Source organism: Podarcis bocagei (genome assembly GCF_964188305.1).
Source record: "Podarcis bocagei genome assembly, chromosome: 4".
NCBI classification, from domain to species: Eukaryota; Metazoa; Chordata; class Lepidosauria; order Squamata; family Lacertidae; genus Podarcis; species Podarcis bocagei.
Window position 1 is genome coordinate 99,906,570 of NC_138128.1, and position 24,281 is coordinate 99,930,850.

The following is a 24,281-nucleotide window of genomic DNA, read 5'->3' on the forward strand; positions in this document are numbered from 1 at the left end:
ATTTATCTAAGTTGCCCGGCTGCTGCCAATGATCAGATATGGTCATCTACAGCTGTGTAGAGAGATATGTTAGGAGATACAGCCAGGGACTGTTCTTTTGCCAGCCACTGCCATCTTAGAAACTCCTGTGATTCACATCCATTTTTATATGATGGCAGATTTTTGCACTGCCAAAAAGAGTTTGTGGGTGTTCTTGAGGAAGGAAAACTGCCCAGGAGACAGGGTGGATTTGATTTAAATCAAATCGATTTAAATCACAATTTACATCACTAGTTAGCAAGACTTGGTTTAATTTTATTTTATTTTTTACAGAAAAATTAACATTTACAACCAGATGAAGGTTTCATTTTTGGAATAATAAATTTTCAGAGTAGTTTTTACAGTTCTATCAAAAATTACTGATTTGGTTATACTATTAGAAATACATAGACAGATAATTATGAAATTATTGTGAGGTTTAATAAGTTAACTGTTTATATTTGGACAACTTTTCTGCTGTACTTTATTGGAAGGTGAAAAATGACCATTTCTTTAATAACAATTCATTTAACTAAAACAATAACATTATAGCGTATGTATCCATGTTTGATAACTGATGTGGTTAAACTTAAAAAAACAAAACAAAAACTTAGACTGAGTTTTAGCACACATGAAAAACTTAAAACAAATCCTTATTTCCTGGTTAATAGCCTTTGGACTATAATGTAACTTAAGTAGAAAACTATCTTTAGAAAGATTTTTCCTCCAAAAGCATTTTATTTTAAAAATCCAATTTAAATTAAAAAAATCGGATTTAAATAATTAAAAAAATTGGATTTAAATTTTAAAAATCCAATTTTTAAAATTTATTTTTTAAATCATTGATTTTTATCCACCCTACTTGCAAGTACAGTGGACGCTCGGGTTGTGAACATGATCTGTGCGGGAGGCACGTTCGCAACCTGCAGCGCCGCGTCTGCGCACGCGCGGGTGGCGATTCGGTGCTTATGGTCAAAACGTGATTTAGTGTTTCTGCGCATGCGCGAGCGCCGAAACCCAGAAGTAACCCGTTCCAGTACTTCCGGGATCAGCGCGGTGCGCAACCTGAAAACGTCGCAACCTGAAGTGTCTGTAACCCAAGGGATGACTGTAAACATGTATGATGTTGAGCTGCTAGTCACTAAAATATTATTTAATAGCCATTCTCATCAAATGAATTCAGCTCAATAGCTATGATTCAAGCTATTTGACTACCATACCTCAGTTTAGATCTGCACATATAAAGACAAATCTCTGTCGACATCCCCACGAACTGAAGAGATCAGCATTATTTATCTCTACATTTATGTTATTGAGTTAAGTTTGCTTCTTCCACTGTTATTTTTCCCTTTCCATAATTCAACAGACAGCTGATGTACAGTGAAATCCCTATTTTTACTGTTAATTCTGCATCTCTACAAACTTAGCTGGGGAGGTCTTATAAAAGTCTTGTACAACTAAACAGGCATTCATCACTTAGGTGGAAAAGCAAACACAGAAATAAATTGCCTCAGTGTTACAGTTTTATAAAAATGCCTGTTAGTATAACTTGAAAGATTGTAAATTCAAGAGAGTCTAAACAGATGGTTTGCATTTGTCATCTTAGCAGTAGAGCAAATTGCTTATTGTATTACTCTTAGCTGATACAGAGAGTTGTGATAGGGGTTTGGTGGAGAGGAAGTGAATTGGTGAATGTCACCCCAAGGATCTCCATGTGTGAGGGAGGATTTGAACTCAGGTCTTACCAGCCCTGAAGCCTCCCATTCCATTACGTCTGAGGTTCAGACATGCACATTAATCAATGCTGTTTGCTACAACACTGTTTTGGGTGTCTAATTTGTGGCACACTGGTTAATCCTTTTAGAGCTGATAGTCCAAAACCACAAATGCTATTTCCACCATCCTGTTGAGGGCACAGTGCTATCACTTACTTTGAGGAATGCGCAAAGGTACGGTATATAAAATAGATGTTCATAAATGTACCAAGCAAACATATACAAATATGTAAACCACATGTCTGAAACCCACAAAAAAGTCCTGAAACCATTTTCTCTCTTCCAAATTCACCTCAAATATTTCTCTGCAAGGTCAAATATTTCTCTGCATTGTCTCTTTGCTCACAAACCCTGTCTCAAGGGCACATTTAAGCATAGCTGTCAAAATGTTTCCCTTTTTTAAAGGGAAATTCCCTTATTCCGAATAGGATTCCTTGCAAGAAAAGGGAAAAGTTGACGGCTATGCATTTAAGATATGAATAGGGTGAGCCTGTGACCTGTAACCTGGATTCAGGAGTTGAGTAGTTATCATAACAAAACAGTGGCCAGGATGCCCAGGTAATCCAATCAGGTAACCTAGCAGACAGGAGAAGAAGAAAAAATGCACTCAGATTTCTGTTGTAGTCCGCCCCTTCTCTGATGTCTTGCCTTGGGCTACACCCCTTCTGTGCTGTAGGTATGATGTATCTGGGGGATGGTACTGAGCTACAGGGGTGGGAAATTTCAAAGTCTATATAAGGGCTTGCACACCTTTGCTCTGGGTCCTCCTCCTCTCTCCTGTGTGTGTGTGGGGGGAGTACCCTGTTGCAGCAGCTTTAATAAAGATCAGGCTTATAGCAGCTTTGCTTTCGTATATCCTGGTCTGGTCTCTGTTCATTTCTCGACAGGTTAGAGCCTTAAAAGGTCCGCTGTCTCTGAAGGTCCAGTCTTCCTTAAGAAGCTGAACAACCCCATGAAGGGACCCCTCAATATTCTTATTTCATTGACTTTGGAAAATTCAGTACAGAAATGCAAGTATCATTATTCGAGGAAGCCATAAATACCCAGTTTTAAAACTGGTGTTTCTCTCTCTTTGCAAATATGCCATGGGTGGCCATACCTGAATCTGGAAGGTGGATATATTTCTCTAGCTGGAGTTCAGTGGCTTTGGCTGGAAGCTAGAGTCTGAAGTGCAAAGTGAGGGAGGATATGGATCTGCTGAGTAGGCAAGGGCAGAAAAATAGGCACCCAGTATTTATACCTGGTCTGGCCAATCCAGTGGCTTTACACTGTGTGCAGTTGGTAGGAACTAATGCTGGTAGGAACTAACATCTGTTCTCTACTCTCTGTGCACAGAGGGCTCTGGGGTCTGACCATAAACTAAATGCATCATTTTGTAGACATTTGCAAAATGAGCCTATCCCTGGGAATTCTGCCCTGGCATCATCCCTGTAGCAGAATAAATTCACTGCCAGGTAATGCTTTGACCTGCAAGACAATATTAGTAGGAACTGGTGTGACTGCTGTATGTGCTGAGCCCGTGAATGGGACTTTTGTACCCATTTAAATAGCTAGGTGAGCTGCCGATTGATCGGGTTTTCTACGGGTTTCTCTTCCAAATCAAAAGGCCATTTGTGGGTGGTTTGTTTTATAGCCCCAGTCCCATTGGCCAAGATTTTATGCACACGCCGACCCTTGGGTGTGCTCAGGTGACCTTGAAGAGCAAATTCCCCCCATGCCAATATTGTAATCTGTTGCTTTAAAGTTTCTTTGGTTTCATATTTACCCCACAGCGTAGGAGACTAGAAACCTGAACCGCCGCTCCCAGTCCTGACTGGACGTGACTATCTTCAGATTCCCCGGGCCAGATTCTTTGTGTTTTACACTTAGCGAATGCTGTTCTTACTATGTATGAGAGCTAATGGGCTGGTTAATCTGTAATGGCAGCCTCCCTTGTGACTCACACTTCTCTGTGAGCACTGCTCCCTTGTGATTTCTCCAGTAACCCAATACAGTGGTACCTTGGTTTATGAATTACCGTAATCCGTTCCGGAAGTCCGTTCTTAAACCAAAGCGTTCTTAAACCAAGGCGTGCTTTCCCATAGCAGTGGGGGACTCAATTTACAAATGGAACACACTCAACAGGAAGTGGAACATGTTCTTATTCCACAGCAAAGTTCACAAACCAAAACACCTACTTCTGGGTTTGCACCATTTTTAATCCAAGTTGTTCATAAACTAGGCTGTTCTTAAACCAAGGTACCACTGTATGCTCCTGGAGTGTGCAGCCAGTAGAAACGCATGTCTCCCATGTTGACCAGTCACCTTGACAATAAACCACAGTTCGAAAGTTGAGAGAAGCATGTTTCCTAACAGGGCACCCAGTTTCTCAACCAGTGGTTTTGCCACCTGTAGCCAAGACAAGGGTTTTTGGGAAGCAGGGGTGGGGTGGGGGTAGAAGCGATACAATAACCTGTTTTGTCTAATTTATTCTAAGATACCTTGTGTGCTCGACAGGAACTTTGAGCATCCTGCAAACGTCTCAGCAAACAAAGCTAGCAATGTGTGGCTTTGGTTAAGATTGAAATTAGGAGGTTACAGGGCAAAAGTTATATGGCAAAAAATTCAACAAAGGGGTATAAATCCAGGGCCACATTCCTACAGGGTTTAAATCTTCCAGGGTCTATAGTCATTGCATATTTTATTCTCTCGTCGGGTTTTCAATAATTGCAGCTTCAGTTTTACCTCTGCAAACATTGCAGGTTGCTGCTTTCTCAGTAAAGTCTCCAGCATGTGTGACTATTTTTAAACAGGCCTTTGTGGTAACTAACTTGGCAACTTTCCAGGGTTTTTTCATGTGTTACGAAAGTGTTCATAGTGTTTGCACCTCCGTGAAAGTCAGCAGAGATGGAAAGATAACATGGGTGAAGGTGAATAGATCCTCTGCAAAGATAAGTGCATTTGCTCATCTTTTCCATGCCCATAGCTGGGTTTTTCACATGTGAGCATTTATACTTGTTAGTTAAGGTAGCTAGATGCATGTTAGTTTAGGGGCTTGCTCTTATTGCCTCTTTATTGTGAAAAATCATGGGAAATCTCCTTTTTCAGAATTATATGTGTAAAGAACAGTATGCAAGAAGGATTGTTTAAAAAATAACATAATTAAAATAATTGATAATGTAAAATTAAAAGAAATAATTACCGTATTTTTCGCTCCATAGGGTGCACCGGACCATAGGGCGCACCTAGTTTTTAGGGGGGGGGGAATAAAGGGGGGGAATTATTTTTCCCCTCCCCAGCCCCAAAGAGCAAAGAAGCCAAGAAAGCCAACATCCATCCCGCTGGCTGTCTTGGCTTCCTCTTTAGCCACGCACAACCTCTCCAGCCGGGAGAGGCTGTGAGCAGCTTCGTTTTTAGCCCTGGGGCTGGGGCTTGGGCAGGGGAAGCCCGAGCTTCCCCTGACCCCAGCCCCCAGAACAGGTCCGGGAGTGGAGGCAAGGTTGAGCAGCCTTGCTGCCGCTCCCGGAGCTTGCGGGCTGGGGGAGCGCTCCGAAGGTTTGTGGATAGCTGCCTGAAACCAGGCTTCGGGCTGCAGGCTGCTATCCGCAAGCGGGCACTCCCGCCGCGCTCCGAAGGCTTGCAGAGGACGCACACACATTCCCCTTCATTTTTGCAGGGGGAAAAGTGCATCCTATAGAGCGAAAAATACAGTATATTGCCCTTCCATAAAAATATAGCAAAGCGGTACGCAACATAAAAACAAAACGTTACAATAAGATAAATTAGATCATCGGTAACTACTGGTTGACAAAAACAATTTCATCTTTCAAACTCCCGTCTAAATAATAGTTTTCAAAAGGTGTCTCAGAAATGGCAAGGGTGATTTCTGCTGGACCTCTGTTGGCAAGGAGTTCTACAAGGGAGGGTCTGCCACACTTAAAGGCTTGTTCCTTGGGAGAAGTGGACCTAAATTCAAGCACAGGGGGCAGGGGCAACATTGGGGTGTGTGTGAAAGGCCCCCCCATCTTTCTTTGGAGGGGGCCAGGCAACCTCAATATTCCGCTGCCTATGGCGGACCTCGCTGGGCCTACGTGTGGCTGCTGGGGAAAGAGGTTCTTCCCAGTGTTGTGCATGTGGCACTTGGGGCGCACGGCTCGCACGGAGCTTGCGGTGGTCAAGCCACTTGGCATGCGCAGCCCACAGGGAGCATGGCGTAGAAACAGAACTGTCTTCAATTAATGGAAACCTTTAAAATGCCTTTGTCAATTCTGCTCTCTGCTTGGGGCAGCGGTGCCTGCAGGAATGCAAAATATAGACCATAACTAGTGTAAAAAGGTCCAAAGGACTATCCAGGCAAATGGCTTGCGCAGGGAGGAAAGAACCAGAGAGCCGTTAGCAGCTGAGCTTCCGTGTTTCATATTTCAAGACTTGGAATGTGAGGCACATTAAATGGTAATGCTTACCTATTGAAGAATTATTTAAGAAGCCTTACATTATTAAATGAACCCACTGTATATTAATAACGGGAGGTGAACTAACAAAATAAAAATGATGGCTTACTCAAGCTTATACACAGAAGAAAATAACGCTTCACATTTTCTCTTATCTTCATACTAAACACCCTCTTTTGTTTTTTTTAAAAAAGATTTTATTAAGGTTTATAGAGAAAAATAACCAAACCAAGACTTTTATACCAAAAAACCCAGAAAGGCGTGGCGGGGGCGGGGGGGGGCGGGCGGGCAGGAATAGAGAAGGAAAAAGAAATAATAACAAAAAGAACATGCAGACACAGAAATGTTAAGTATAATGGTTTAATTGACCCCGAAATGAGAATGCCTAAATGTGTATTGGTGAAATGGTTTAACATGGGTATTTTCCATGGGACTACTGTATATGAAAGCCAATGAGAGCCCTCTCAGCTGATTGTTCTCTACTAGCTTACATGGGAGTATTGCAATGGTCCATATAGTTGCAAGCTCATTTTCCCCACACTGCCTTCAAATTTTCTGTATCCGGGTCCCTGCATCTCCTACCTTTGCAGGCCAATGTTGGCAGGTGGACAGTCTTCCTCTGTCCAATTTCCTCTGAAATCAAACCACGCAGCCAAAGGCACAGCATGGAATATTTCAACTGGAATGAGGCTGGTGGATGCGGCTTGGCCAAAACAGTCTTGTTAGGCCTGTGGGTCAGTGGTTCCCCACTGCTGGGTCAAGAAGCCTGCTTTCCTTGCTCAGCCCCCCCTTCTCCTAGAAGCTTCTACATGCAAACAAACACGGCCAGGGTCGTGATCTTTGGTCTGCCACTATGATATTACTGTGAAAGTCCTTGATTGTCAGCAGCCGGAGTCAGGAGCAAGTCAGCAGTAAAAACACCAGTGTCTGGGAACTTGACTCTTTATTCAAAGCAACCAAAACAGTGCAGGCCTGGAGATCCCAGCACCTCTTTCCAGTAGGTCTTGCCCCAGTGAAGCAGTTGCAAGGAGGCTTCCCAACGCTTCCTAAGACTCCCCCCCCCCCCGTCCTTCCCAAGCAATCTCAGGGTCCTTCATCTTTTTGCTCTGCCCTTTTTGCTCTGCCCTTGTTTCTTTGAATGTTCTGGGAGACCAGGGCAGAGCCGAGCTGTTTGCAGCCGGAGGGGGAGATTCCCTGATTTCTTCAGCTGCTTCTCTGTATCCTGGCCCCCGTCCTCATCTGCCTCAGAGTCAGGACTTCTCCATTCCCCAGCCTCTTCCTGCTCACTAAGCCCTGTTTACCTCTTCTGACACCTCCTTCTCCCAGTCTGCCCCCTCTTCTCCTTCTGACCACTAACTGTCACCTCTTGGCTCTGAGCCTTCTTCCCCTGGGGGTTCCCTTGGGGATTCCCCAGCTGCCCCCCCCCACTCCTCTGCATCCAGCCAGTCCATGACATTGATGCCTCTTTAGTTTATTGGCAGCTGTTCCAGCCAATCTGTTGTGTCTTCTGTGTAGCCATCTGTTGGTGTCATGAGGACAATGGGTTGACCTACACAGTCCTCAGTCTCATGTCTTGAGGAGCACATCATCCACATATGGGTATTCTGAGATAAGGGTGCCAGGTGCACTGGGTTACCATAGCAACACCAGTGAGGTTGAGTGTATGACTTGCTGAGTCATTCACCCTCCCATTGGTTCAGGAAATATGCCTACGTGTAGAGACAGGTATAATAGTCTCCAGGGCATTGCTTTCCTTATGTGCTTCCTGTTTCCTGTCCTGTTGTCCCTGTCTTGCTTCAGGCCGTTTTGCTATCCTGTTTGCTGTCAGGATCTGACTCTGGATCTTGGAGAGTCAAGGGAAGAGGCTGCACGATTTACACAGCATTAGCTAGCATGTTGATAGTGTTAGTGGCTCTCTTTGTACAGTGGTGCCCCGCAAGACGAATGCCTCGCAAGACGGAAAACTCGCTAGACGAAAGAGTTTTCCGTTTTGGAGGTGCTTCGCAAAACGAATTTCCTATGGGCTTGCTTCGCAAGACGACAATGTCTTGCGAGTTCCTGCGGGTTTTTTTCCCTCCCCCCCTTTTTCTAAGCCGCTAAGCTGCTTATCAGCTGATCCGATCAGCAGATAAGCCGCTAAAAGCCACTAATAGCGCTAATAGCGCTAATCCACTAATCCGTCAATGGGCTTGCTTCGCAAGACGAAAAAACCGCTAGACGAAGAGAATCACAGAACGGATTATTTTCGTCTTGCGAGGCACCACTGTACATATGTATCTTTACTTCAAAGGCCAGAAGAACCGCATCTAGGAGATAGCAGTGCTTAGTTTTATCTTGTGTCTGGAGACATTAAAGACTTTGCTACTTTGAACTGTGTGGGAGAGGAGTTTCCCCTTAACCAGGAACTCTGGAAGAAGCTGTCTGCTGGGAGCAGGAAATCTCTGAGGACTCTGCTGATATGAGGGGTGGTGAACTACCAGCTGACTTCCACAAGTCACCAGCACTAGCCCCCTTTCCTGCCTTCAGTTCAGACTCCCTTTTGCATATCCTTAACAGCTGTCAGGGACGTGGCTGAATTGAACACCTGGGAAGAGACAGTCTCGAGATGAAGGAATGCCTGTACAAAGGGAGACAAAGTCTGACTCTGGAAGTGAGAGATCGCAGCCACAGTCAGAGCAGGAGTGGGGTAGTTCGGCCCACCTTTATCAAGTGTTCCCAGACTTGGAGAGCTCACAGGCAGAGGAAGGGGAGGAGACAGAAGACATTGAGGGGGTTGCTATGCAACAAGGAGGGAGACAGAGATGCAACAAGGAGGAATTGTCATTTGATAACGGGGGGGTGGGGTGTTCACCCATCTTCTCCTTGAACCAGAAGAGCCGAAAGGGTTAAGATGCAACGGAAGTACAAAAGAGGATGGACTGGACTTTGGTGCCCTACATGTTGTGATAGGGGCGAAGACTCAGAGTGACCAACTTGTAGCTAATGCCGGCAGGCCTGGCGCCGCTCTCCGGATGTAAATTGTAAATAAACGTACATAAAACTGCCAGAGACTCACTTGCCTGCCTGAGATCATTACAACAGCCCAGGGATTCTCCTGCACGGAAGTTACAGCTTGTAACCAACCTTCAAGCAGATGTGACAGTCCATGTCTACCAATACACTGGCACAGGCATAGGCAAACTTGGCCCTCCAGATGTTTTGAGACTACAGTTCCCATCATCCCTGACCACTGGTCCTGTTAGCTAGGGATGATGGGAGTTGTAGTCCCAAAACAGCTGGAGGGCCGTGTTTGCCTATGCCTGCACTGGCAGATCTGCCAGTGAAGGCCAGGTTCCCTGGCACTAGGTTGGAAGTTCCTCACAACAAAGCTCTCCTCAAATACATCTTTTTGCTCTATGAGTGAATTGCATTCAGGGACACAACTGAGGTGGAGACCAACCTTTTCCCTTAGCATTGGGAGAGCTGTCTTCATAACCTTGCCTGTATGTGCAGGACTCTATCCTCCTGAAGCGTGATGGGTTGCTGGGAAGTGGCCTTTAAAAATATATAAAGTTTTGTCAGCAGTGGGTCTGATATTATCAGTTTTCTTACTGTCAACTCAGTTACGGCTTGAGTGTCAGCTGATGATATTCAGTTGTTCCTTCAACAACTGTGTTTCACTGGTGTTTTAGTTGAACATCCATGGTTCTTGTCACAAATCTGGCAGGCTTGACATCTCCAAACAGCTGTTTGATGGTAAATCTGTCATCCTAGAGACCTGTTGTTGTTGCTTCTGCTGCTTCTAATGCACAAGACCCCAGGAAAGGATTTCTTTAGCTCTTTTGTGCATGCCTAAGTCCAAGTAACATGGAGGGTGGGGAGGGATCATAGAAATTTTGCGCCATCTGCTCCATAGACTAAGTGTGCAGCTGTTCAGCTAATGACAGTCTTGTGGAGGCGCTCTACTAGATTGAATTCAAGACCCCTTGCCTATAGTGGGAGGAGAGTGGATGTGAGAAAAGCATCTTCTTCAAGGCTATTTCCTCCTCTCTGCAGTCCCTGAAAAGGAGAAGGGTGTCCTTTGCAGCTGACCAGGAAGTTTCTGTCCCACATTAATGCCAGAGTAAAACCCTTGGGATTTCTAGAGTGGGCTCAGGATTGAGCCTATGTAGTTAATGGACCTAAGTTACTTATGCCCATTGTTTTCAGTAGGTCTGCTTTGAGCAGGACTAGCAGCAGATGCAACCACTGATTTCTGCCCTGGGGACAGGGAGTCTGTTGATGGATATTTGTGGGTTTACTTTTGAATTTCACTTTGTTGGATCGAAATTGAATGTAGCTGAACCTAGTAGGGCTTGTATTTTGTGCCAAATTTAACCGTCACAGATGTAAGCCATTCTGGCAAAGGAAGAATCAAGAATGCGCTTTAACGCTCCCAGTTGTTCCTTTGCAACTGTTACTGTACTGTACCTGCCTCACACCTGATGTCATATAGATGGTCCTTGGGGGGAAACTGGAACTGCTGGCTGGTCTAATTTAAGCCACAGACCAGAGATTCCTCAACTGTGAGTTGAAGCTGGTAGACCTAGTTTTCAGGTACATTTGGAAATGTTTGTTGTGTCTTTCCTGTGGCCTTGGGCACATTCTCTCACCCTCAGCCTTACTGCTGCAACATTTGGATAACAACTCAAACCTACCTTACATGGTGGCTATATGATCCCTGGGATAATGTACAGGAAGTGCTTTGAACGCTCAAAAATAACACAAATGCTGCTGCTGGTGGAATGCTTTACCCAGGAAAGACTACCTGGTACCAGCTTTTACATGCTTTTGGCACTAGGTCAAGACATACCTTTTCTCCCAGCATTTTGACTGATTGTGATAACACCTGGAGTGGGTGGTGGTGGATCTGGATGTGTGTCTTTGGAAGGAGGGGGGCATTGTTTACCATTTAACTTTATGGTTGCTTTTCAGTTGTGCTTGTAAGTTGCCTAGAAATGCTTTGTATTTGGCAACATATACCGTATTTTTCGCTCTATAGGACACACTTTTTCCCCTCCAAAAATTAAGGGGAAATGTGTGTGCGTCCTATAGAGCGAATGCAGGCTGCGCAGCTAAGCGCAAAGCCAGAACAGGGAGACGGAGCGCTGCGCAGCACTCTGTCTCGCTGTTCTAGCTTGGGGTTAGCTGCGCAAAGCCTCCGCTTCACCCCGCTGCCCTGCGGAGGCTACGAAGGCTGTCCCCGCAGCCAGAACAGCGAGATGGAGGATATGAAGGCTGTACAAAGGTGGGGGGAAGGCTGCAATGCCAGTCCCACAAGCTCTGGGGGCAGCGGGAAGGCGCGCGACTCCTTCGCGCTGCTCCCCGACCTGGTTTGGAGGCTGGCGGTGGGGGAAAGTAGCGCTTCCCCCCGCCAGCCCCAAAGAGCAGGTCGAAAGGAACCCAAAGCCTTCGGAGCCCAGAGGGAACTCGCGCTGGACTCCGGAGGCTTCGGGTGAACGCACCTTGAACGCACATAATGCACCTTGTTTTAGAGGGGGAGAACAAGAAAAAAAAATTATAGAGCGAAAAATACGGTAAGTAATAATAATAGTATCTTACAGAGTGAAAGAGGACAGATCACTGTCCCAAGGAGCTTGCAATCTAAAATTCATTACAAGAGAAACGATAGTGGAAGGGAGCTTAGTAAGAGGCAGGGTAAACAGGCAAGCCATATACAGTTGTTTTGGTTGCAGGTATGGGCTGAGTTACAGATCAGGGTTCAGAAACAAAGTAGTTGGGCAAAGGCTCAAAGGTATGTCATTAGCAAGTGAATTTTCTGCAGTGTAACATGTTAAATCTTCTCTTGCAGAGCTACATGGCTTCATGCAACTTCTTTAGACTCCCCGAAATCTCCAGTTGTGACATGGATATAGTGAACTACTACATTTTTTGATCACTTCAATTCAGTCCCTTGCTCTGAACTCTTCAGCAGGTAAGTTGTTTCTTAAAGTTCTGGTGCAGTTTATTCAGATGTGATGCTCCTGAGAGGAGCTTTGTATTTGTGCAGGGACAGCCCAACTCTGTAAGCAGCAGAATTTTGTCTTGGGGGTTCCAGGAAAATGATAATCCTCTCGGGGGCACCATTTTCCACCTGCCCCCAAACCTTTGGACATGAGGGCCTGTAGTGTGCAAGCAGCTGCCCTGATTGCAGCCCTTCTTGCAAGCACGTACAGAGGTACCTCGGGTTAAGTACTTAATTCGTTCCGGAGGTCCATTCTTAACCTGGAACTGTTCTTAACCTGAAGCACCACTTTAGCTAATGGGGCCTCCTGCTGCCGCCGCGCCACCGCCGCACAATTTCTGTTCTCATCCTGAAGCAAAGTTCTTAACCCGAGGTACTATTTCTGGGTTAGTGGAGTCTGTAACCTGAAGCGTATGTAACCTGAAGCGTATGTAACCCGAGGTACCACTGTAAATGGAATGAATTGATCTATTTTTTTCTTTCTGCCTTTGTATTCTACCCAATAACAACATGTCATCCGGGTGGCTTACAGGAAATGACAAATTCATTCCCCATAAAATAAAAGCAATAGTCCTAAAATCTTAAGGGCAGCATAAAGCCAGCGGCAGAGTGACAGTCTCTTCCCTTCAGAATTGGAAAAGGAGCTGCAGCCAGGAGAAAATAGAATGGCAAAACGCGTTGTTGCCTCCAGCAGCAGAACATCAAGAGCCAGCCTGCGTGGTTGAAAGGAAGGTCCAGGATGTAGCTGGACTTTCAAAAATGCCTCAGCTCCTGCCTTTGAGCTAGCAGGACACACCTGCACAACTCGTGACTCACCATGCTGAGCAGATACAGCGAATGCACGATGCCTGCTAGTAAATCTGTTTTGGCTCTTTTCCTGGGGCTGCATATGTGTGTGTTGGCAGGGCACGGTATATGTCACTGGGGGGCTGTATCCGTCTTGATGGGTCACGAGTTGGGTGGACCTGCATTAGGGAATGGCAGAATGAACACTTTTGTGTGGTTTGCTGCCCCTCAATCTCTCCCTCAGACCTGACCTCTGCGCCTGTAGGTATAGGGCAGTATGCAAATTACAACATCACTGATGTAAACATTTACTACTGTTGTGAATGGAGGTATGCAAAAAAAAAAAAGAAGAAGAAGAAGAAAATGTCAGATAATTTTCTTTTTTGCCCTGCCCCATCCTACAGATTCTCTAAAAATTCTGCACTGGGTGGTTTTTTCTTCCTTTCTTTTTGCTGGCTACCCCACACCACCAGCCCAACGTGATTTGGGGTGTCGTGGGTCATACAGCTTGGCCGGATGCTGACACAGTGGTTTCTGCTTCTGCTGCTAAACAGTCTCACTCCCCCCAAAAACTGTTGGAAAAGTTATTCTCCACCCCTCTCGCCCACAAATTCCCTGAGAATATTAATCAAAGTAACACCCTCAATTTCACTACCGAAATAGTAGGATAGATAATTTGGGGAGACAATTTTCTCTCACATCTAGCATGAATGCCTTGGCCAGTGGAGCACAGCTAATTTTTTATTTTATTTTTTTAAAGCAGAATAGAGGCTGCTTTGGATAACAAATGCAGTACTTTACACTTTAAGAAAAGATTCTTTTTGTTGCCCGAGCGACTTTGGTTCCTGAAACCAGCTCCATATTTCTCATAGTTTTCATGAGCAGTGCAAACCTAACAGGGCTTAGTTGTTGTTTTCAAAGGTTTCTTAGTGTACGTCTGCTTCATGATGTAACTTCCCAAAACATGTGTATGTGTGCATGTCTTTGCCTTGAGCAGAGTGTGACACAGAATTATGTGTAGTGACCCTAGACTCTATTTTCTGTTCCAGTTCTAAACTGTGGCAATCTACAACCTATTCTCAAAGGGCGGAATTCATTGTCACACTATTACAATTGTTCCATCAGTGCATGCGTTTTAGCTTGCCAGGTGAAACTCTTCAAGGCTGGGGAAACCCAGCCAGATTGGCGGGGTATAAATAAAAACTATATAATTATAAGAGAGTTTCACTTGCCATTACTGATATTTTTAATTAAGAAATCCCTGTAAGTTTCCAACAATTGCCTGGACCCTAGCTGGAAAACTTCTTTTTTTTTTTAAAAAAAAAAAAGATATTTATTAAAGCCTAGCTGGAAAACTTCTAAGCTAAAATGGCATTTTCACAGTAAGAGATTAATGGCCTTGACTTACTAAGAGTTCCATGGCTGCATTGACACAATACACGCATTATTATGCCACTTTAACAGCCTTGGCTTCCCTCAAACAACTCTGGGAACTGTAGTTGGTTGTGGCTGCTGAAAGTCGTTACGGGAGCCCTCAATTCCCCGAGTTCCATAGGAAGAGAGATTGATTGTAGCTCTGTGAGGTGCTTGATAGTGTTCTGGATGTTTGGTGTGGGTGCAGCCTAAATCCCGAGGGGCTCGGTGCTCAGAGAAGGCTCCCCTCCCCTTGCAGGGTATGGACAATGGGAGACGGGGCTTTCAAGGGACACAAGGGGCAGCGTGTTTGACCCTGTGCTCTGGATAATACTGAAATGGTTGTCCTCTAAAAAATACATGCATACAGTTTGCTAGATACACACAAGCGAGAACCCCAGTTCTCGGTCTCTTTTGTGTGTTTTAAAAAGAAGGGCACCAATTTACACATGCATGCTTTCCACAACTGATGTGGCATATGCACGTCAATGCTGTTTTGTTTCTCCCCCTCCACCCCATACTTTGCTGCAACACAGCGCAGAAAGACAGAGAGTTGCCTGGTTACCTAGGCGATGTGAGACTTCTCTCTCTCTTCCTGCACTGCTCTGCAGGCTGTGGGGCTTCCTTTTTGCCATCTGCAGAGGGGGTGGGGAGTTACTGGGATTGCTTGCCACCCTATCAGATACCACCCCCCCTTACTGGCTTCCACAACAGGAAGCATTACATTTGTTAATGTTTCACTAGGCTCAGGAGCAGGAGAAATGGGAGACCTTTGGAGTGTGACTCTGGGACATTTGGCAGCCCGGGGAGGGGGAGAAAGTGAGGGTGTTGTGGGAGAAGCCTGTGCACTGGGATGGGGGCAGGGAGCCATGAGGGAGGGGAGAAGAGGCATAAGGTGGAAGACCAGAGACTTAAGGTGGGTGTCCTGTCCTGACGTTGTTGTTAGCATCTGTCCATCTCAGACACAATGGAGTGTGCCTCCAGAATCACTGTGTTTGCAGCACCAAAGTGACCTCCCTGGGGCACAAGCCTGGGCAGGGTGTCTGGAGGTCCTGGGCTGCCCAGATGACAAGACCCCCCCACACACACACACTTGGCCTTGCTGATGTGGTTCAAAGGAAAGCAGAGCAAGGCCTTTGGCACCATCTTGGTGGCAGGAGTTGCTGGGATTTGTGTCGGGTTTACTCCTTAGCCTTTTCTTCTCCCAAAGATGTCCCACAAGGCAGTGGGTACGGATTTCCTCTCGGGGTTTACTCCCGAAGCCTTTCTCTCATGAATGAGTATGGCCACAAGGTAGCAGAGGTTTAGGATGAGTTTTCCTTCTCCTAGACGGGCCACCTCCCCAGGTAGATGAGCCCCATCTGCCCCTCACTTCCCTCTGGAGCACATGCAGAAAGTGCCCTCTTTACCGTTCAACCCACTTTTGTCTCATCCGCTCAATTCGCGAGAGCCTGACTTTGCATGCAGGAGAAGTCCCTAACTCACTAAGGGTTTGAGACCCACCTGCTGCCCTGAAGGGTCTTTGGAGTATTGCACGCTGGTTTAGGCCAGGCTCAGTTGGATATGGAACTCTGGGTTGCAGTAATGACAACAGCAGGTGGGTGGTCAGGTCTAGGTAGGTTGTACATGGCTCAGTGTTAGAAAATAGGGTGAGAGTTGCTTTGCAGCTCTGTGTCAACTGCTGGCAGAGCCTTGGGGGTGTGCCCTATGGGGAGAAGATGATCCTGGGGTGACTTGTAGGTCCCACTGTTGGAAGGGAGAGAATCAGAGACCAGTGATGGGGAAGTGGGAGGCAAGTACCCCTTGACTTGCCCGTGCCCTCACCCCAAAAAACTCATCCCGTATTGCCAACACTCCTTCTAGGGAAGAGAAGGCGCATGAGAGTGAGATATGTACTCAGAGGAAGAGGAGGGTTGAGTGGCCTGCAGGGGGGAGGGCTATTATCACCACCCCCATCCCCTTGATTCTGAAGGAGTGAGAAACACAGGCAGCAAAGGGGACAATGGCCAGTAACAGAATGCCCCTCCCTCCCTCCCTCCCTCCCTCGCTTTGCTATATGGGGATGGGACAGAGACACTGCATAAGTTTGGTTCAACTTTCTTAAAACTAAAACATAGTTTGGCAGATAGGGTAGTGAAAAAGGAGGTTAGCCAGGCATGGATTTTGGCCTTTCAGATTTCAGTGGCACCTGTGCGAGGCCAGAATTCGGCGCCCCCTGCCTCTCACCTCTCCACATGAGGCTCGGAGGGTGGCAACACGAGAATGGGCCTTCTCTGTAGTGGCTCCCTGTCTGTGGAATGCTCTCCCCAGGGAGGTTCACTTGGCGCCTTCATTATATATTATAGGTGCCAGACGAAAACATTTCTCTTCAGCCAGGTCTTTGGCTGATTAACATTCTCCCACCTTTTAAATGTGTCTGTGGGAAGAGAGCGTTGTTGTTTTGCTTTTTTGTTTTAATTATTTACTTGTGTTTTTATCCTGTGTGTTATTCTATGAACCACCCTAAGATATTATGATGATGGGCAGTAAATGAATTAAACAAACAAACAATCTAAGGAAGCTGTGTCAGCTGATCAAGTTGAGCCTCAATCCAGACGTGACTGAGGCAGAAGATGGATTAGGGAACAGGAATTCAACAACTGTTGGATGGGGTCTCCTTGAATACTCGGACTCACTGTTTGGGTATATTCCTGGATTCTGACAGTGGCCAGGTTGGCATTTGCCCAATGATGGCTCATGCACCAACTGCAAGATGCTGGATCTGGCCACAATGTTGTATGGCTTAGTTACCGTATTTTTTGCACCATAACACTCAATTTTTTCCTCCTAGAAAGTAAGGGGAAATGTCTGTGCGTGTTATGGAGGGAATGCCTACGGGTGGCATGCCTGCGGATTTTCCTCCTCTAAAAACTATGTGCGTGTTATGGTTGGGTGCGTGTTATAGAGCGAAAAATACGGTACATCCTGACCGGACCACTGCCACGCATTCTATGCGAGGTGGCCTTTGAAGAGTGTTCAGAAGCTTCAGCTGACAGGGGCTTAGTTACAGAGAGCATATTGCCGTACTTCCCAGTTAAAACAACGTCACTGGCTACTGGTCTATTTCTGGGCACAAGTCAAAGTAACCTATAAAGCCCTATATGGCCCAGACTACCTGAAATATCGTATCTCCCTATACGTACCTGGCCCAGTGTGGAGATCCTTGGGGTGGTCACCTTTTCTCGGCCGCATCAACATCAGCAGCACAGTTGGTGGTGGCATGAGAGGCGGGCTTTTTTGTGTGTGGCTGCGCCCATATTATAGAATTCTCTCCTTCTTTGCTATCATCCCAGCAGCAGGAAATACCTTCTAATTCAGCCAGGTCTTGGAAAATTGTGAGTTGAGGTCATCTGTATTGGATGCCACCAGCCATCTAAGATGAAGATCTTCTGCCCCAAGAAACAGGACTTATTCAGTGGTGATGCACCCGTTATGGAATTTCCTCAAGAGATGTTCCAACAGGCCTTTCTGCATTCTCAGTAGTGGTTTTTTCCCCCTAAACCGTAGCTTTTTTTCTGTTATACTGCTGCATCAAAATTCTGTTTATGGTTGCTTTTATTTTAAGCTTCTTTGAGGGTCATATGCCAGGTTAAGAGGCCTATAAATTTACATATAAAGTGGGTGGGTGTCCAAAATTCATACTGCTTAATATGAAAAAAAAATATTGATAAAAGCAGATATTTAAAATATTCAAAAGGTGATTAAAATCAACAGTAGCTAGCAAGAAATAAAACATGTAAACTCCATATGACTGCGTAGGCTTGCCTAAACAAAATTGTTTTAAGCAGGGAGTGGAGGTTCCTGCCTGATGTCAATAAGCTGTGAGTTCTGAAGTGCAGATGCTGCTACATTAAAATATTGACTTCCTACAAGCATGGAATGAATATTATGTGGCACCTGTAAGTGTGCCAGATTTTGCATTGTCGGGGCTTGGGCTAGATGACCAGTGGAGCCCAACTCTGTGATTCCATGTTTCTGTTAAAGTGGTCAAGTGGGCATGTCTGAAGTAAGGCAATCCCTCAGGTAAACTGGTTGCTTTATATACGCCTTCGACTTGGCCTGTTATCAAATGGGCATCCAGTTTAGATCTCTTGAGTAGAGGTGTTCTATGATGACAGGGTCTCATTCTGCCCTAGCGGGAGTCCTTCCACTGCCCTCTGCTGACACATCACATTAGTTGAATCTGGCCCAGAAGACTCACACACTCAGTATACTCTCAAGATACTTTAAAATGTACTCTTCATTTTCTCGGTGCTGAGAGCCTAGAACAATTCAAGTGTATATCATTTCTCATGTTGAAAGGTGTGGGTCTCAGTTGCTTCAAAGCCATCCTTCCAGTAGAGGGAGGCATTTCCACAAGAAAACCCTAAACCTGATATCTGGAGATCATGAGCATAAGAACACAAGACCCTGCAGGATCAGGCCCAAGGCCCATCTAGTCCAGCATCCTGTGCTCACGGTGGCTGACCAGACCAGCAGGCAGGATCTGATCACAAGAGCAGCACTCTTCCCCTCCTGTGGTTTCCAGCCACGGGGATTCAGAAACATGGCTGCCTCAAACCGGCAGAGCAGAGCCATGACAGCTGGTAGCCAGCCATAGCCCTCTCCGCTAAGAACTGCTCTCGTCTTCCTTTAAAGCCATAAGTGTACATGCACTCCAGATTGCTCATGCTTGAAAACAAAATAAGGAGACATTTTTCCTGGAAGCAAAAGGACAGGATGTGCCAAGAATGGCGTGTTAGGGTTGCATTTCCTTCATGCGCTGAAGACCACATAGCACCTGAGGTCTTGCATAGGAGGTTGCTGAAAGCGAGATAACGGGAAGCTCAAAGGATAAAAAGGAGACTTCAGGCGTGGCTGCTTTTTACCACCATCCCATATTCTGCAAACAGGCTTGCAAATGTTAAATGTAAATGTTGATGTCCTGTTTGCTGCCACAATTGGAACCATGCCCTGACCCTCCAACCAGCAGAAAAGCGTGGAGAGGGAAGAGGCAGCTCTCGCCGATTCCCCTTTCCTCCTCTCTCCCAAAGGGAGGTAAGGAGGCAGATCCCCTCTCTGTAGACCCTGTATAACCACCACAAGGTATATCTTGGTTTTTCTATGGGGTTAAACTTAGATCCTTGAAGACTCAGGCGGGAGCTGGACCAATAAAGAAAGATTTAGTTTACAGAACGAAGTTGATAAAACAAAGGATGTGTCAGGAGATAATGTTCTTTCAGGAAACAGTTAACTTATTAATAATTATACTAATCTAATCTAGTGGATGATACCGGCTTCTAAACAAGGTAATAAATGCACAGCTTCTTTTAAATGTCAGCTGCTTTAATTCAGTTATTACTCCTCAGTTAGATGTTACAGGTTTCTAGACTAGATGGTAAATGCTCAGTTTATTTCCACTTCTTTCACTACAGTTCCTTAACTTAGTTGTTGTGTAGGTGTTACAGCTTAATACGTTGGTTCTTTCTGTCCGTTTCCCAGCCTTTGAGATACTCCTTTCCCATACTCCTGAGATACCTCTGGCAGTCTAGCAGACCCAGGGGATCCCCACGCACCCCTTTTTTCCTGGTTTGGGAGTCTTCTCTTTCTGGAAGATCTCTCCCCTCCTGACTGGAAGGAGACCCAAGGAGACCGTCTCCTCACAGCTTCTCCTTCTCCTGGCTCCAACTCAGCCCTCCGGTTAACTCCTGTCTGAATGCTCTCCCAAGACACGCAACACTGTCTTCCTATCTAAGCTCAGAGACTCCTTTCTCTAGCTGTAGATATTTGCCCCAGGGTAGTTGCTACACACAGAGACCAGGACCAACTCTCTTTCTCTCCCTCCTGCTCTCTCTTAAACCATCTCCCCATCAGAATCCTCTCTCTGAAACGGCTCCTTTTATTCTCCCTCCCAAAGTGCTGGCTCCATCCCCTTCTGGCAGGCCGTTTTCGTAGCCTATCTTTATCTTGCCGTGTGGGTACTTGTGTGTGTGGTTTTTAAAATCAAGACCTTTAAGAAGAATAATCTTGAGTTGTAAAATAGGGCTGTGGGAAAGTAAAGTTCTGAACAACCCACAGCTCTGATTTCCCAGGCAATAGCAGGCCCCGCACCATATATAAGCATAGGAGACAGTTCTGTGGTTCTCCGGCTGATACTTCAAGGTCGCCCTGTTCAGAGAGCCAATTAACATTCTGCAAGGTAGGCAAGCTAAGGAACAATTTACACAGCACAGAGGTGAGCAGGGAGTTTCAACTGTTTCATTATCAGTTGTTATTAGATGAACTTTCCCTGATCTTATACATCAGTTTAAAAGTATCTGCACATTGGACAGAGTTTGTGAAGTGTTAAATCATCTTCTTCTTTATCACCATCCCTTCTAATAGCAAACTTGGTGGTCCTGTACCTGTCATCAAGGCAGTGAAACGCGACCAGACTAGGCAGGGATTTCTGCATACTTGGCAGAAAACGATAAAGAAAAAAACTGAAAGCTCAATGAGAGCCAAGCATGCACACTTCCCTCCCCGTGAGGTGGAATTTTGAAGGCGCCCAGTGGGCAGGAGAAAGATGCAGGAGGGTGACCGCTTAGGGCCTGAGGTATGCAGAAACACCAAACCAAAGTGGGGCACCCCCCCCCCAAAGACCCCAGGAATAACTGAGCATGCTCAGCTGCCTCCAGGAGCCTTGGGGTGTTGCGTCAGTTGGAGAAGAAAAACAGAAAATGAGGGGAAAGGTGTGGATTCGCCTCCTTAAGCCCCTCACTGCTTATTGATGTCATGGAAGGGCACTGGGGGTCACGTGAGCACTGCCACCCCCACCCCCACCTCCATGTCTTTAGAGCCCAGGAAGTGTGTCCTCCTCAAGCAAACCTCAAATTGAACTGGAATGTCTCTTGTTCTTCTTTCTGTCCAGAAGGACCCAGTTACGCTGATGACCTGCAGCCGTTTCTCCATAACATCTGCATTGGAAGTGGCCTGGAGCCATGCCTGAATGCAGTGGCAGACAAGGATGAATCCACGACTACCCCCAAGATATGTCACTGCTCCTTTAGAGGGAGTATAGCTCTGTCCAAAACAGGCATAGGAACCATCTACCCACAGCACCCGTTGTCTTCCCAAGATCCAGATTCATTTTATTCATCTTCCTCTAGGCATGAAGGTGATAGGGATGGGTTAGCATGACTTAATTCTGCCAGAGTGAAGCACCAACAGCAAATTAGTTTCAGAGAGGCTTCAGTGGTGCTGAGATTGTGTTGTATGGTACACAGTGCCAAAGAGTTCCTTTCTCAGGTTGAATCAGAAAACAGATCTGTCTCTCACTCTGCAGACCTTGGAAATCACCAACAGTCATATTCAATAGCATCTGGCACAATTCTGAGATAATTTTTCTAAATTAACTAACCAGGTGGTCCCAAAAGCAGCCCCTTTAGCTCTCCTTTCTATATTTTCACTTGCCCCAACCTTGTCCATAAAAAACTTGGTGTTGTGAATTTGTGGACCCAGCAGGTATTCAATTGCTGCATTAGCCAGTCAAGGACCATAATGGCCTTCAAAGTGTGGGTCATTAAGGTAACAAAGGAAGTGGCTCTGTACCAGAGAATAACTGTCTGCTAGTTAGAAAAACAAAAGCAGGGTTGTGTGTGAAGCTAGAAGCAGGCTGGGCAGAACTGCAAGCTGTAGGCTGGGCAGCTGGGAAACAGAGTCATGCCTGATTCTTGCTGGGATCCAAGGCTGTGGCTGTGGGAGCAGCAAGACCCTCTTGGGGTATTATGTGAGCCCCTCAATTGTAGACTCAGGTGGTCTAGATGAGTAAATAAGCTAGATAATAAACCATATATCATTAACTCACATAACCCATACAGTGGTACCTCAGGTTACAGACTCCGCTAACTCAGAAATAGTACCTTGGGTTAAGAACTTTGCTTCAGGATAAGAACAGAAATAAGAACAGGCACAGCAACAGCAGGAGGCCCCATTAGCTAAAGTGGTGCTTCAGGTTAAGAACAGTTTCAGGTTAAGAACGGACCTCCGGAACAAATTAAATACTTAACCAGAGGTACCACTGTATATCATACAGCAAACTCAATCCAAGGAAACCAAACTCGGGGTAAGTGCCTGGAACTCCTGGGAACTTGCAGGACTCTGAGATCTCGACACACGGTCCCTCATCTAATCTGAAACTTAGCTTTGCAAATGTGCCAGCAGTTTTCTTGCTGCACCACTAGGGGTTGTAGGCAGATTAGCAAAAGCTAGAGGCTGGGAAATGTCCTCTGTTTTTTTTCAGTTGCAAGTTGGTTTAAGCATGTTTTGTATCTTGCTCTCATGGAAATATTAGCACATGATATGTGGAAAGCAAGGAGCCAGGCTATATTTGACATGGTGTGGTTTCCGTTTCTAACTTTCATAAATACTTCTTGAGAGTTCATCACCTCTCAACTACCCACGCTGGGTTATGGAGGGGCTGTACTATCGCTAACCTGATTTCAATGGATACCACTTCTTTCCAGTCAAATACTGGAATAATGACGCATGAGAGACCAGTCACTGCTTGCTTTGTTACTGTTCTTTATTGTACTGCAGTTTGCAAAATTGTTCTTTGTTTTTGTTTGTTTTTTACTGAAGCATTTTATTGTTAGTCTCCAGGGGTATTTATGCTGTCTTTGAGCCCATTGGTCACATTTGCATGTCATTTGTTCTCTCTCCGCCATATATGATCACAGACAGATATGATCTGGTGTTGTGACTTTGATTAGTGCATTTAATAAAATCAATCCAAACAGCAAAAAATACATCCTTTGTCTATTTGCCAAGCATAGCTAAAACGGGAAGCCCCATCTATAGTAGATCCTTTCCTTCTAAACATATTGCACTTTCTCAAGAGTTTCTGGGATTTTGTATGTTATATGTAACGTTCCTTAATGAGCGAGGCCACTGCCAGATCTCCTTTTATGGAATCCTAGAATTTCATAGAATTATGTAGTTAGAAGGGACCCCCAAGGGTCATCGAGTCCACCCCCTGCAGTGCAGGAATCTCAATCCATTTTTGTGACTCTCACAAAATACATAATGGAGCAGGGCTTGGGGAGCACATTCTTTGGCCTGGCAGGTAGTGCTCAATGTGCCCACTCAAAATCATGTTTAGTGAAGTCCGCCTTGGGGTGGAGAGGTTTGAACATGAAACTTAGAATCCCTGTACATTATCTTCCAAAGGCACAGGTTAGCCTCCCCTAACAACCCCACTTATTATGGGCTCTCCTTTGGGGCCTCGTTCGTTCAGTTGTTTGCATTTGTTTCTAGATTATAAATGATGGTTTTGTTTTTGTTTGAAGTAAATCCCAGTAGCTTCTTTACATGTTATGGGGTGTTTGTTCATAGTGATTAATATCATTATTATAAGCATTAGACACTGTATAGTAAATTGAGTAGATTAGACAACTGGAGTTTACCGCAAAAGCACAAGGTTGACATATGATGTGTTTGTTAAACTGTAACATGCAAATCAGGGCTGAGAGGCAGGTGCAGATGTTTTTGGCACTTACCTACCAAAATAAACTGTTCTTGCAAGAGATCTGTTCAACGTGAGTGGTTTGGGGGCAGAGGGGCCCCTAACGCTGTGCATTTTTTTTGTGATTTGGGGTTAGGGAAGTGTTGTGACCAGATAACTGCCTATAGGCTCTCTTCAGTGTACCTAGAGTGTTGTAGAATATTTTTACAAGAGAATGGAAAATCTCAGGATGCCAGGATACTTAAATTCCCACTTTGGGTGGATACACGGCCTGCCTTAGAGCAGGGCTAGGCAACCTAAGGCCCGGGGGCCGGATGCGGCCCAACCGTCTTCTCAATCCGGCCTGCGGACGGTCC

At 45.6% G+C, this 24,281-nt stretch overlaps 1 protein-coding gene across 2 annotated transcripts in view; it reads left to right on the top strand.

Moving 5' to 3' along the window:
* PRR5 (proline rich 5) overlaps positions 1-24,281 on the top strand; it is a 68,420-nt gene that overhangs the window by 10,459 nt on the left and 33,680 nt on the right. For both annotated transcript variants that reach the window (XM_081191803.1, XM_081191804.1), the window contains exon 2: positions 12,054-12,176. The gene's annotated coding sequence lies outside the window, so the exon portion shown is untranslated. The remainder of the gene's footprint in view (positions 1-12,053; positions 12,177-24,281) is intronic.